Genomic DNA, 15,478 nt, shown 5'->3' on the forward strand with positions numbered 1-15,478 from the left:
CTCACCCAAATACACATTTTTTTGATACTTTGGCCAGTCTGCCTCAAGTGACACCCCACTAGCTGTGTATCTTATGAGAAGCTTCGTTACCTTTGCAAGCGGTTTCTTGAAGTTGGTGATGGGATTATGTTGGTGACGAGGCATTGACTACCTTAAGAGAGTCATAGTGCTTCCTGCCAGTTGCTCACCCAAATACACATTTTGAGATACTGTGGCCAGTCTGCCTGTAGCGATACGCCACTAGTTGTGTATCTTAAGAGAAACATCGTTACTCTTGCCAGCGGTTTCTTGACTTTGAAGATGTGATTATACTGGTGACGAGATATTGGCTACCCTAAGAGAGTCACAGTGTTTCCTGCCAGTTGCTCATCCAAATACACATTTTTTAGATACTCTTCCCAGTCTGCCTGATAGCTACGCCACTAGTTGTGTATCTTAAGAGTCATTGTAACTTTTGCAAGGGGTTTCTTGAAGTTGCTGATGTGATTATGCTGGTGACGAGGCATTGGCTACCCTATGGGTGTCATAGTGATTCCTGCTAGTTGCTCACCCAAATACACATTTTTTTGATACTTTGGCCAGTCTGCCTCAAGTGACACCCCACTAGCTGTGTATCTTATGAGAAGCTTCGTTACCTTTGCAAGCGGTTTCTTGGAGTTGGTGATGTGATTATGTTGGTGACGTGGCATTGGCTACCTTAAGAGAGTCATAGTGCTTTCTGCGAGTTGCTCACCCAAATACACATTTTGAGATACTGTGGCCAGTCTGCCTGAAGCGATACGCCACTAGTTGTGTATCTTAAGAGAAACATCGTTACTCTTGCCAGCGGTTTCTTGACTTTGAAGATGTGATTATACTGGTGACGAGATATTGGCTACCCTAAGAGAGTCACAGTGTTTCGTGCCAGTTGCTCACCCAAATACACATTTTTTAGATACTGTTTCCAGTGTGCCTGAAGCGATACGGCACTAGTTGTGCATCTTAAGAGAAACATCGTTACTTTTGCCAGGGGTTTCTAGAAGTTGATGATTTGATTCTCCTGTTGACGAGGCATTGGCTACCTCAAGAGAGTCATAGAGATTCCTGCCAGTTCTTCACCCAAATACACATTTTTTAGATACTCTTTCCAGTCTGCCTGATAGCTACGCCACTAGTTCTGTATCTTAAGAGTCATTGTAACTTTTGCCAGGGGTTTCTTGAAGTTGCTGATGTGATTATGCTGGTGACGAGGCATTGGCTACCCTATGAGTGTCATAGTGACTCCTGCTAGTTGCTCACCGAAATACACATTTTTTTGATACTTTGGCCAGTCTGCGTCAAGTGACACCCCACTAGCTGTGTATCTTATGAGAAGCTTCGTTACCTTTGCAAGCGGTTTCTTGAAGTTGGTGATGGGATTATGTTGGTGACGAGGCATTGGCTATCTTAAGAGAGTCATCGTTCTTCCTGCCAGTTGCTCACCCAAATACACATTTTGAGATACTGTGGCCAGTCTGCCTGAAGCGATACGCCACTAGTTGTGTATCTTAAGAGAAACATCGTTACCCTTGCCAGCGGTTTCTTGACTTTGAAGATGTGATTATACTGGTGACGAGATATTGGCTACCCTAAGAGAGTCACAGTGTTTCGTGCCAGTTGCTCACCCAAATACACATTTTTTAGATACTGTTTCCAGTGTGCCTGAAGCGATACGCCACTAGTTGTGTATCTTAAGTGAAACATCGTTACTTTTGATAAGCGTTTCTAGAAGTTGATGATTTGATTCTGCTGGTGACGAGGCATTGGCTACCTCAAGAGAGTCATAGAGATTCCTGCCAGTTCTTCACCCAAATACACATTTTTTAGATACTCTTTCCAGTCTGCCTGATAGCTACGCCACTAGTTGTGTATCTTAAGAGTCATTGTAACTTTTGCCAGGGGTTTCTTGAAGTTGCTGATGTGATTATGCTGGTGACGAGGCATTGGCTACCCTATGAGTGTCATAGTGATTCCTGCTAGTTGCTCACCTAAATACACATTTTTTTGATACTTTGGCCAGTCTGCCTCAAGTGACACCCCACTAGCTGTGTATCTTATGAGAAGCTTCGTTACCTTTGCATGCGGTTTCTTGAAGTTGGTGATGGGATAATGTTGGTGACGAGTCATTGGCTACCTTAAGAGAGTCATAGTGCTTCCTGCCAGTTGCTCACCCAATTACACATTTTTAGATACTGTGGCCAGTCTGCCTGAAGCGATATGCCACTAGTTGTGTATCTTAAGAGAAACATCGTTACTCTTGCCAGCGGTTTCTTGACTTTGAAGATGTGATTATACAGGTGACGAGATATTGGCTACCCTAAGAGAGTCACAGTGTTTCGTGCCAGTTGCTCACCCAAATACACATTTTTTAGATACTGTGTCCAGTGTGCCTGAATCGATACGCCACTAGTTGTGTATCTTAAGAGAAACATCGTTACTTTTGCCAGGGGTTTCTAGAAGTTGCTGATTTGATTCTGCTGGTGACGAGGCATTGGCTACCTCAAGAGAGTCATACAGATTCCTGCCAGTTCTTCACCCAAATACACATTTTTTAGACACTCTTTCCAGTCTGCCTGATAGCTACGCCACTAGTTGTGTATCTTAAGAGTCATTGTAACTTTTGCAAGGGGTTTCTTGAAGTTGCTGAAGTGATTATGCTGGTGACGAGGCATTGGCTACCCTATGAGTGTCATAGTGATTCCTGCTAGTTGCTCACCCAAATACACATTTTTTTGACACTTTGGCCAGTCTGCCTCAAGTGACACCCCACTAGCTGTGTATCTTATGAGAAGCTTCGGTCCCTTTGCAAGCGGTTTCTTGGAGTTGGTGATGTGATTATGTTGGTGACGTGGCATTGGCTACCTTAAGAGAGTCATAGTGCTTTCTGCGAGTTGCTCACCCAAATACACATTTTGAGATACTGTGGCCAGTCTGCCTGAAGCGATACGCCACTAGTTGTGTATCTTAAGAGAAACATCGTTACTCTTGCCAGCGGTTTCTTGACTTTGAAGATGTGATTATACTGGTGACGAGATATTGGCTACCCTAAGAGAGTCACAGTGTTTCGTGCCAGTTGCTCACCCAAATACACATTTTTTAGATACTGTTTCCAGTGTGCCTGAAGCGATACGTCACTAGTTGTGTATCTTAAGAGAAACATCGTTACTTTTGCCAGGGGTTTCTAGAAGTTGATGATTTGTTTCTGCTGTTGACGAGGCATTGGCTACCTCAAGAGAGTCATAGAGATTCCTGCCAGTTCTTCACCCAAATACACATTTTTTAGATACTCTTTCCAGTCTGCCTGATAGCTACGCCACTAGTTCTGTATCTTAAGAGTCATTGTAACTTTTGCCAGGGGTTTCTTGAAGTTGCTGATGTGATTATGCTGGTGACGAGGCATTGGCTACCCTATGAGTGTCATAGTGACTCCTGCTAGTTGCTCACCCAAATACACATTTTTTTGATACTTTGGCCAGACTGCCTCAAGTGACACCCCACTAGCTGTGTATCTTATGAGAAGCTTCGTTACCTTTGCAAGCGGTTTCTTGAAGTTGGTGATGGGATTATGTTGGTGACGAGGCATTGGCTATCTTAAGAGAGTCATAGTTCTTCCTGCCAGTTGCTCACCCAAATACACATTTTGAGATACTGTGGCCAGTCTGCCTGAAGCGATATGCCAATAGTTGTCTATCTTAAGAGAAACATCGTTACTCTTGCCAGCGGTTTCTTGACTTTGAAGATGTGATTATACTGGTGACGAGATATTGGCTACCCTAAGAGAGTCACAGTGTTTCGTGCCAGTTGCTCACCCAAATACACATTTTTTAGATACTGTTTCCAGTGTGCCTGAAGCGATACGCCACTAGTTGTGTATCTTAAGAGAAACATCGTTACTTTTGCCAGGGGTTTCTAGAAGTTGCTGATTTGATTCTGCTGGTGACGAGGCATTGGCTACCTCAAGAGAGTCATAGAGATTCCTGCCAGTTCTTCACCCAAATACACATTTTTTAGATACTCTTTCTAGTCTGCCTGATAGCTACGCCACTAGTTGTGTATCTTAAGAGTCATTGTAACTTTTGCCAGGGGTTTCTTGAAGTTGCTGATGTGATTATGCTGGTGACGAGGCATTGGCTACCCTATGAGTGTCATAGTGATTCCTGCTAGTTGCTCACCCAAATACACATTTTTTTGATACTTTGGCCAGTCTGCCGCAAGTGACACCCCACTAGCTGTGTATCTTATGAGAAGCTTCGTTACCTTTGCAAGCGGTTTCTTGAAGTTGGTGATGGGATTATGTTGGTGACGATTCATTGGCTACCTTAAGAGAGTCATAGTGCTTCCTGCCAGTTGCACACCCAAATACACATTTTTAGTTACTGTGGCCAGTCTGCCTGAAGCGATATGCCACTAGTTGTGTATCTTAAGAGAAACATCGTTACTCTTGCCAGCGGTTTCTTGACTTTGAAGATGTGATTATACTGGTGACGAGATATTGGCTACCCTAAGAGAGTCACAGTGTTTCGTGCCAGTTGCTCACCCAAATACACATTTTTTAGATACTGTTTCCAGTGTGCCTGAAGCGATACGCCACTAGTTGTGTATCTTAAGAGAAACATCGTTACTTTTGAAAAGGGTTTCTAGAAGTTGATGATTTGATTCTGCTGGTGACGAGGCATTGGCTACCTCAAGAGAGTCATAGAGATTCCTGCCAGTTCTTCACCCAAATACACATTTTTTAGATACTCTTTCCAGTCTGCCTGATAGCTACGCCACTAGTTGTGTATCTTAAGAGTCATTGTAACTTTTGCCAGGGGTTTCTTGAAGTTGCTGATGTGATTATGCTGGTGACGAGGCATTGGCTACCCTATGAGTGTCATAGTGATTCCTGCTAGTTGCTCACCCAAATACACATTTTTTTGATACTTTGGCCAGTCTGCCTCAAGTGACACCCCACTAGCTGTGTATCTTATGAGAAGCTTCGTTACCTTTGCAAGCGGTTTCTTGAAGTTGGTGATGGGATTATGTTGGTGACGAGGCATTGACTTCCTTAAGAGAGTCATAGTGCTTCCTGCCAGTTGCTCACCCAAATACACATTTTGAGATACTGTGGCCAGTCTGCCTGAAGCGATACGCCACTAGTTGTGTATCTTAAGAGAAACATCGTTACTCTTGCCAGCGGTTTCTTGACTTTGAAGATGTGATTATACTGGTGACGAGATATTGGCTACCCTAAGAGAGTCACAGTGTTTCGTGCCAGTTGCTCACCCAAATACACAATTTTTAGATACTGTTTCCAGTGTGCCTGAAGCGATACGCCACTAGTTGTGTATCTTAAGAGAAACATCGTTACTTTTGCCAGGGGTTTCTAGAAGTTGATGATTTGATTCTGCTGGTGACGAGGCATTGGCTACCTCAAGAGAGTCATAGAGATTCCTGCCAGTTCTTCACCCAAATACAAATTTTTTAGATACTCTTTCCAGTCTGCCTGATAGCTACGCCACTAGTTGTGTATCTTAAGAGTCATTGTAACTTTTGCCAGGGGTTTCTTGAAGTTGCTGGTGTGATTATGCTGGTGACGAGGCATTGGCTACCCTATGAGTGTCATAGTGATTCCTGCTAGTTGCTCACCCAAATACACATTTTTTTGATACTTTGGCCAGTCTGCCTCAAGTGACACCCCACTAGCTGTGTATCTTATGAGAAGCTTCGTGACCTTTGCATGCGGTTTCTTGAAGTTGGTGATGGGATAATGTTGGTGACGAGTCATTGGCTACCTTAAGAGAGTCATAGTGCTTCCTGCCAGTTGCTCACCCAAATACACATTTTGAGATACTGTGGCCAGTCTGCCTGAAGCGATATGCCACTAGTTGTGTATCTTAAGAGAAACATCGTTACTCTTGCCAGCGGTTTCTTGACTTTGAAGATGTGATTATACAGGTGACGACATATTGGCTACCCTAAGAGAGTCACAGTGTTTCGTGCCAGTTGCTCACCCAAATACACATTTTTTAGATACTGTTTCCAGTGTGCCTGAAGCGATACGCCACTAGTTGTGTATCTTAAGAGAAACATCGTTACTTTTGCCAGGGGTTTCTAGAAGTTGCTGACTTGATTCTACTGGTGACGAGGCATTGGCTACCTCAAGAGAGTCATACAGATTCCTGCCAGTTCTTCACCCAAATACACATTTTTTAGATACTCTTTCCAGTCTGCCTGATAGCTACGCCACTAGTTGTGTATCTTAAGAGTCATCGTAACTTTTGCCAGGGGTTTCTTGAAGTTGCTGATGTGATTATGCTGGTGACGAGGCATTGGCTACCCTATGAGTGTCATAGTGATTCCTGCTAGTTGCTCACCCAAATACACATTTTTTTGATACTTTGGCCAGTCTGCCTCAAGTGACACCCCACTAGCTGTGTATCTTATGAGAAGCTTCGTTACCTTTGCAAGCGGTTTCTTGAAGTTGGTGATGGGATTATGTTGGTGACGAGGCATTGACTTCCTTAAGAGAGTCATAGTGCTTCCTGCCAGTTGCTCACCCAAATACACATTTTGAGATACTGTGGCCAGTCTGCCTGAAGCGATACGCCACTAGTTGTGTATCTTAAGAGAAACATCGTTACTCTTGCCAGCGGTTTCTTGACTTTGAAGATGTGATTATACTGGTGACGAGATATTGGCTACCCTAAGAGAGTCACAGTGTTTCGTGCCAGTTGCTCACCCAAATACACATTTTTTAGATACTGTTTCCAGTGTGCCTGAAGCGATACGCCACTAGTTGTGTATCTTAAGAGAAACATCGTTACTTTTGCCAGGGGTTTCTAGAAGTTGATGATTTGATTCTGCTGGTGACGAGGCATTGGCTACCTCAAGAGAGTCATAGAGATTCCTGCCAGTTCTTCACCCAAATACACATTTTTTAGATACTCTTTCCAGTCTGCCTGATAGCTACGCCACTAGTTGTGTATCTTAAGAGTCATTGTAACTTTTGCCAGGGGTTTCTTGAAGTTGCTGATGTGATTATGCTGGTGACGAGGCATTGGTTACCCTATGAGTGTCGTAGTGATTCCTGCTAGTTGCTCACCCAAATACACATTTTTTTGATACTTTGGCCAGTCTGCCTCAAGTGACACCCCACTAGCTGTGTATCTTATGAGAAGCTTCGTTACCTTTGCAAGCGGTTTCTTGAAGTTGGTGATGGGATTATGTTGGTGACGAGGCATTGACTACCTTAAGAGAGTCATAGTGCTTCCTGCCAGTTGCTCACCCAAATACACATTTTGAGATACTGTGGCCAGTCTGCCTGTAGCGATACGCCACTAGTTGTGTATCTTAAGAGAAACATCGTTACTCTTGCCAGCGGTTTCTTGACTTTGAAGATGTGATTATACTGGTGACGAGATATTGGCTACCCTAAGAGAGTCACAGTGTTTCCTGCCAGTTGCTCATCCAAATACACATTTTTTAGATACTCTTCCCAGTCTGCCTGATAGCTACGCCACTAGTTGTGTATCTTAAGAGTCATTGTAACTTTTGCAAGGGGTTTCTTGAAGTTGCTGATGTGATTATGCTGGTGACGAGGCATTGGCTACCCTATGGGTGTCATAGTGATTCCTGCTAGTTGCTCACCCAAATACACATTTTTTTGATACTTTGGCCAGTCTGCCTCAAGTGACACCCCACTAGCTGTGTATCTTATGAGAAGCTTCGTTACCTTTGCAAGCGGTTTCTTGGAGTTGGTGATGTGATTATGTTGGTGACGTGGCATTGGCTACCTTAAGAGAGTCATAGTGCTTTCTGCCAGTTGCACACCCAAATACACATTTTGAGATACTGTGGCCAGTCTGCCTGAAGCGATACGCCACTAGTTGTGTATCTTAAGAGAAACATCGTTACTCTTGCCAGCGGTTTCTTGATTTTGAAGATGTGATTATACTGGTGACGAGATATTGGCTACCCTAAGAGAGTCACAGTGTTTAGTGCCAGTTGCTCACCCAAATACACATTTTTTAGATACTGTTTCCAGTGTGCCTGAAGCGATACGCCACTAGTTGTGTATCTTAAGAGAAACATCGATACTTTTGCCAGGGGTTTCTAGAAGTTGCTGATTTGATTCTGCTGGTGACGAACCACTGGCTACCTCAAGAGAGTCATAGAGATTCCTGCCAGTTCTTCACCCAAATACACATTTTTTAGATACTCTTTCCAGTCTGCCTGATAGCTACGCCACTAGTTGTGTATCTTAAGAGTCATTGTAACTTTTGCCAGGGGTTTCTTGAAGTTGCTGATGTGATTATCCTGGTGACGAGGCATTGGTTACCCTATGAGTGTCATAGTGATTCCTGCTAGTTGCTCACCCAAATACACATTTTTTTGATACTTTGGCCAGTCTGCCTCAAGTGACACCCCACTAGCTGTGTATCTTATGAGAAGCTTCGTTACCTTTGCAAGCGGTTTCTTGAAGTTGGTGATGGGATTATGTTGGTGACGAGGCATTGGCTACCTTAAGAGAGTCATAGTGCTTCCTGCCAGTTGCTCACCCAAATACATATTTTGAGATACTGTGGCCAGTCTGCCTGAAGCGATACGCCACTAGTTGTGTATCTTAAGAGAATCATCGTTACTCTTGCCAGCGGTTTCTTGACTTTGAAGATGTGATTATACTGGTGACGAGATATAGGCTACCCTAAGAGAGTCACAGTGTTTCCTGCCAGTTGCTCATCCAAATACACATTTTTTAGATACTCTTTCCAGTCTGCCTGATAGCTACGCCACTAGTTGTGTTTCTTAAGAGTCATTGTAACTTTTGCCAGGGGTTTCGTGAAGTTGCTGATGTGATTATGCTGGTGACGAGGCATTGGCTACCCTATGAGTGTCATAGTGATTCCTGCTAGTTGCTCACCCAAATACACATTTTTTTGATACTTTGGCCAGTCTGCCACAAGTGACACCCCACTAGCTGTGTATCTTATGAGAAGCTTCGTTACCTTTGCAAGCGGTTTCCTGAAGTTGGTGATGGGATTATGTTGGTGACGAGGCATTGGCTACCTTAAGAGAGTCATATTGCTTCCTGCCAGTTGCTCACCCAAATACACATTTTGAGATACTGTGGCCAGTCTGCCTGAAGCGATACGCCACTAGTTGTGTATCTTAAGAGAAACATCGTTACTCTTGCCGGCGGTTTCTTGACTTTGAAGCTGTGATTATACTGGTGACGAGATATTGGCTACCCTAAGAGAGTCACAGTGTTTCGTGCCAGTTGCTCACCCAAATACACATTTTTTAGATACTGTTTCCAGTGTGCCTGAAGCGATACGTCACTAGTTGTGTATCTTAAGAGAAACATCGTTACTTTTGCCAGGAGTTTCTGGAAGTTGATGATTTGATTCTGCTGTTGACGAGGCATTGGCTACCTCAAGAGAGTCATAGAGATTCCTGCCAGTTCTTCACCCAAATACACATTTTTTAGATACTCTTTCCAGTCTGCCTGTTAGCTACGCCACTAGTTGTGTATCTTAAGAGTCATTGTAACTTTTGCCAGGGGTTTCTTGAAGTTGCTGATGTGATTATGCTGGTGACGAGGCATTGGTTACCCTATGAGTGTCGTAGGGATTCCTGCTAGTTGCTCACCCAAATACACATTTTTTTGATACTTTGGCCAGTCTACCTCAAGTGACACCCCACTAGCTGTGTATCTTATGAGAAGCTTCGTTACCTTTGCAAGCGGTTTCTTGAAGTTGGTGATGGGATTATGTTGGTGACGAGGCATTGACTACCTTAAGAGAGTCATAGTGCTTCCTGCCAGTTGCTCACACAAATACACATTTTGAGATACTGTGGCCAGTCTGCCTGAAGCGATACGCCACTAGTTGTGTATCTTAAGAGAAACATCGTTACTCTTGCCAGCGGTTTCTTGACTTTGAAGATGTGATTATACTGGTGACGAGATATTGGCTACCCTAAGAGAGTCACAGTGTTTCCTGCCAGTTGCTCATCCAAATACACATTTTTTAGATACTCTTCCCAGTCTGCCTGATAGCTACGCCACTAGTTGTGTATCTTAAGAGTCATTGTAACTTTTGCAAGGGGTTTCTTGAAGTTGCTGATGTGATTATGCTGGTGACGAGGCATTGGCTACCCTATGAGTGTCATAGTGATTCCTGCTAATTGCTCACCCAAATACACATTTTTTTGATACTTTGGCCAGTCTGCCTCAAGTGACACCCCACTAGCTGTGTATCTTATGAGAAGCTTCGTTACCTTTGCAAGCGGTTTCTTGGTGTTGGTGATGTGATTATGTTGGTGACGTGGCATTGGCTACCTTAAGGGAGTCATAGTGCTTTCTGCCAGTTGCTCACCCAAATACACATTTTGAGATACTGTGGCCAGTCTGCCTGAAGCGATATGCCAATAGTTGTGTATCTTAAGAGAAACATCGTTACTCTTGCCAGCGGTTTCTTGACTTTGAAGATGTGATTATACTGGTGACGAGATATTGGCTACCCTAAGAGAGTCACAGTGTTTAGTGCCAGTTGCTCACCCAAATACACATTTTTTAGATACTGTTTCCAGTGTGCCTGAAGCGATACGCCACTAGTTGTGTATCTTAAGAGAAACATCGATACTTTTGCCAGGGGTTTCTAGAAGTTGCTGATTTGATTCTGCTGGTGACGAACCACTGGCTACCTCAAGAGAGTCATAGAGATTCCTGCCAGTTCTTCACCCAAATACACATTTTTTAGATACTCTTTCCAGTCTGCCTGATAGCTACGCCACTAGTTGTGTATCTTAAGAGTCATTGTAACTTTTGCCAGGGGTTTCTTGAAGTTGCTGATGTGATTATCCTGGTGACGAGGCATTGGTTACCCTATGAGTGTCATAGTGATTCCTGCTAGTTGCTCACCCAAATACACATTTTTTTGATACTTTGGCCAGTCTGCCTCAAGTGACACCCCACTAGCTGTGTATCTTATGAGAAACTTCGTTACCTTTGCAAGCGGTTTCTTGAAGTTGGTGATGGGATTATGTTGGTGACGAGGCATTGGCTACCTTAAGAGAGTCATAGTGCTTCCTGCCAGTTGCTCACCCAAATACATATTTTGAGATACTGTGGCCAGTCTGCCTGAAGCGATACGCCAGTAGTTGTGTATCTTAAGAGAATCATCGTTACTCTTGCCAGCGGTTTCTTGACTTTGAAGATGTGATTATACTGGTGACGAGATATAGGCTAGCCTAAGAGAGTCACAGTGTTTCCTGCCAGTTGCTCACCCAAATACACATTTTTTAGATACTGTTTCCAGTGTGCCTGAAGCGATACGCCACTAGTTGTGTATCTTAAGAGAAACAGCGTTACTTTTGCCAGGGGTTTCTAGAAGTTGCTGATTTGATTCTGCTGGTGACGAGGCATTGGCTACTTCAAGAGAGTCATAGAGATTCCTGCCAGTTCTTCACCCAAATACACATTTTTTAGATACCCTTTCCAGTCTGCCTGATAGCTACGCCACTAGTTGTGTATCTTAAGAGTCATTGTAACTTTTGCCAGGGGTTTCTTGAAGTTGCTGATGTGATTATGCTGGTGACGAGGCATTGGTTACCCTATGAGTGTCATAGTGATTCCTGCTAGTTGCTCACCCAAATACACATTTTTTGATACTTTGGCCAGTCTGCCTCAAGTGACACCCCACTAGCTGTGTATCTTATGAGAAGCTTCGTTACCTTTGCAAGCAGTTTCTTGAAGTTGGTGATGGGATTATGTTGGTGACGAGGCATTGGCTACCTTAAGAGAGTCATAATGCTTCCTGCCAGTTGCTCACCCAAATACACATTTTGTGATACTGTGGCGTCTGCCTGAAGCGATATGCCACTTGTTGTGTATCTTAAGAGAAACATCGTTACTCTTGCCAGCGGTTTCTTGACTTTGAAGATGTGATTATACTGGTGACGAGATATTGGCTACCCTAAGAGAGTCACAGTGTTTCGTGCCAGTTGCTCACCAAAATACACATTTTTTAGATACTGTTTCCAGTGTGCCTGAAGCGATACGCCACTAGTTGTGTATCTTAAGAGAAACATCGTTAGTTTTGCCAGGGGTTTCTAGAAGTTGCTGATTTGATTCTGCTGGTGACGAGGCATTGGCTACCTCAAGAGAGTCATAGAGATTCCTGCCAGTTCTTCACCCAATTACACATTTTTTAGATACTCTTTCCAGTCTGCCTGATAGCTACGCCACTAGTTGTGTATCTTAAGAGTCATTGTAACTTTTGCCAGGGGTTTCTTGAAGTTGCTGATGTGATTATGCTGGTGACGAGGCATTGGCTACCCTATGAGTGTCATAGTGATTCCTGCTAGTTGCTCACCCAAATACACATTTTTTTGATACTTTGGCCAGTCTGCCTCAAGTGACACCCCACTAGCTGTGTATCTTATGAGAAGCTTCGTTACCTTTGCAAGCGGTTTCCTGAAGTTGGTGATGGGATTATGTTGGTGACGAGGCATTGGCTACCTTAAGAGAGTCATATTGCTTCCTGCCAGTTGCTCACCCAAATACACATTTTGAGATACTGTGGCCAGTATGCCTGAAGCGATACGCCACTAGTTGTGTATCTTAAGAGAAACATCGTTACTCTTGCCGGCGGTTTCTTGACTTTGAAGCTGTGATTATACTGGTGACGAGATATTGGCTACCCTAAGAGAGTCACAGTGTTTCGTGCCAGTTGCTCACCCAAATACACATTTTTTAGATACTGTTTCCAGTGTGCCTGAAGTGATACGCCACTAGTTGTGTATCTTAAGAGAAACATCGTTACTTTTGCCAGGGGTTTCTAGAAGTTGCTGATTTGATTCTGCTGGTGACGAGGCATTGGCTACCTCAAGAGAGTCATAGAGATTCCTGCCAGTTCTTCACCCAAATACACATTTTTTAGATACTCTTTCCAGTCTGCCTGATAGCTACGCCACTAGTTGTGTATCTTAAGAGTCATTGTAACTTTTGCCAGGGGTGTCTTGAAGTTGCTGATGTGATTATGCTGGTGACGAAGCATTGGCTACCCTATGAGTGTCATAGTGATTCCTGCTAGTTGCTCACCCAAATACACATTTTTTTGATACTTTGGCCAGTCTGCCTCAAGTGACACCCCACTAGCTGTGTATCTTATGAGAAGCTTCGTTACCTTTGCAAGCGGTTTCTTGAAGTTGGTGATGGGATTATGTTGGTGACGAGGCATTGGCTACCTTAAGAGAGTCATAGTGCTTCCTGCCAGTTGCTCACCCAAATACACATTTTGAGATACTGTGGCCAGTCTGCCTGAAGCGATACGCCACTAGTTGTGTATCTTAAGAGAAACATCGTTACTCTTGCCAGCGGTTTCTTGACTTTGAAGATGTGATTATACTGGTGACGAGATATTGGCTACCCTACGAGAGTCACAGTGTTTCCTGCCAGTTGCTCACCCAAATACACATTTTTTTAGATACTGTTTCCAGTGTGCCTGAAGCGATACGCCACTAGTTGTGTATCTTAAGAGAAACATCGTTACTTTTGCCAGGGGTTTCTAGAAGTTGCTGATTTGATTCTGCTGGTGACGAGGCATTGGCTACCTCAAGAGAGTCATAGAGATTCCTGCCAGTTCTTCACCTAAATACACATTTTTTAGATACTCTTTCCAGTCTGCCTGATAGCTACGCCACTAGTTGTGTATCTTAAGAGTCATTGTAACTTTTGCCAGGGGATTCTTGAAGTTGCTGATGTGATTATGCTGGTGACGAGGCATTGGCTACCCTATGAGTGTCATAGTGATTCCTGCTAGTTGCTCACCCAAATACACATTTTTTTGATACTTTGGCCAGTCTGCCTCAAGTGACACCCCACTAGCTGTGTATCTTATGAGAAGCTTCGTTACCTTTGCAAGCGGTTTCTTGAAGTTGGTGATGGGATTATGTTGGTGACGAGGCATTGGCTACCTTAAGAGAGTCATAGTGCTTCCTCCCAGTTGCTCACCCAAATACACATTTTTAGATACTGTGGCCCGTCTGCCTGAAGCGATATGCCACTAGTTGTGTATCTTAAGAGAAACATCGTTACTCTTGCCAGCGGTTTCTTGACTTTGAAGATGTGATTATACTGGTGACGAGATATTGGCTACCCTAAGAGAGTCACAGTGTTTCGTGCCAGTTGCTCACCCAAATACACATTTTTTAGATACTGTTTCCAGTGTGCCTGAAGCGATACGCCACTAGTAGTGTATCTTAAGAGAAACATCGTTACTTTTGCCAGGGGTTTCTAGAAGTTGCTGATTTGATTCTGCTGGTGACGAGGCATTGGCTACCTCGAGAGAGTCATAGAGATTCCTGAGAGTTCTTCACCCAAATACACATTTTTTAGATACTCTTTCCAGACTGCCTGATAGCTACGCCACTAGTTGTGTATCTTAAGAGTCATTGTAACTTTTGCCAGGGGTTTCTTGAAGTTGCTGATGTGATTATGCTGGTGACGAGGCATTGGCTACCCTATGAGTGTCATAGTGATTCCTGCTAGTTGCTCACCCAAATACACATTTTTTTGATACTTTGCCAAGTCTGCCTCAAGTGACACCCCACTAGCTGTGTATCTTATGAGAAGCTTCGTTACCTTTGCACGCGGTTTCTTGAAGTTGGTGATGGGATTATGTTGGTGACGAGGCATTGGCTACCTTAAGAGAGTCATAGTGCTTCCTGCCAGTTGCTCACCCAAATACACATTTTGAGATACTGTGGCCAGTCTGCCTGAAGCGATACGCCACTAGTTGTGTATCTTAAGAGAAACATCGTTACTCTTGCCAACTGTTTCTTGACTTTGAAGCTGTGATTATACTGGTGACGAGATATTGGCTACCCTAAGAGAGTCACAGTGTTTCGTGCCAGTTGCTCACCCAAATACACATTTTTTAGATACTGTTTCCAGTGTGCCTGAAGCGATACGCCACTAGTTGTGTATCTTAAGAGTCATTGTAACTTTTGCCAGGGGTTTCTTGAAGTTGCTGATGTGATTATGCTGGTGACGAGGCATTGGTTACCCTATGAGTGTCATAGTGATTCCTGCTAGTTGCTCACCCAAATACACATTTTTTTGATACTTTGGCCAGTCTGCCTCAAGTGACACCCCACCAGCTGTGTATCTTATGAGAAGCTTCGTTACCTTTGCAAGCGGTTTCTTGAAGTTGGTGATGGGATTATGTTGGTGACGAGGCATTGGCTACCTTAAGAGAGTCATAGTGCTTCCTGCCAGTTGCTCACCCAAATACACATTTTGAGATACTGTGGCCAGTCTTCCTGAAGCGATACGCCACTAGTTGTGTATCTGAAGAGAAACATCGTTACTCTTGCCGGCGGTTTCTTGACTTTGAAGCTGTGATTATACTGGTGACGAGATATTGGCTACCCTAAGAGAGTCACAGTGTTTCGTGCCAGTTCCTCACCCAAATAC

This window comes from Schistocerca nitens, chromosome 3, assembly GCF_023898315.1.
Source record: "Schistocerca nitens isolate TAMUIC-IGC-003100 chromosome 3, iqSchNite1.1, whole genome shotgun sequence".
Taxonomy (NCBI): domain Eukaryota; kingdom Metazoa; phylum Arthropoda; class Insecta; order Orthoptera; family Acrididae; genus Schistocerca; species Schistocerca nitens.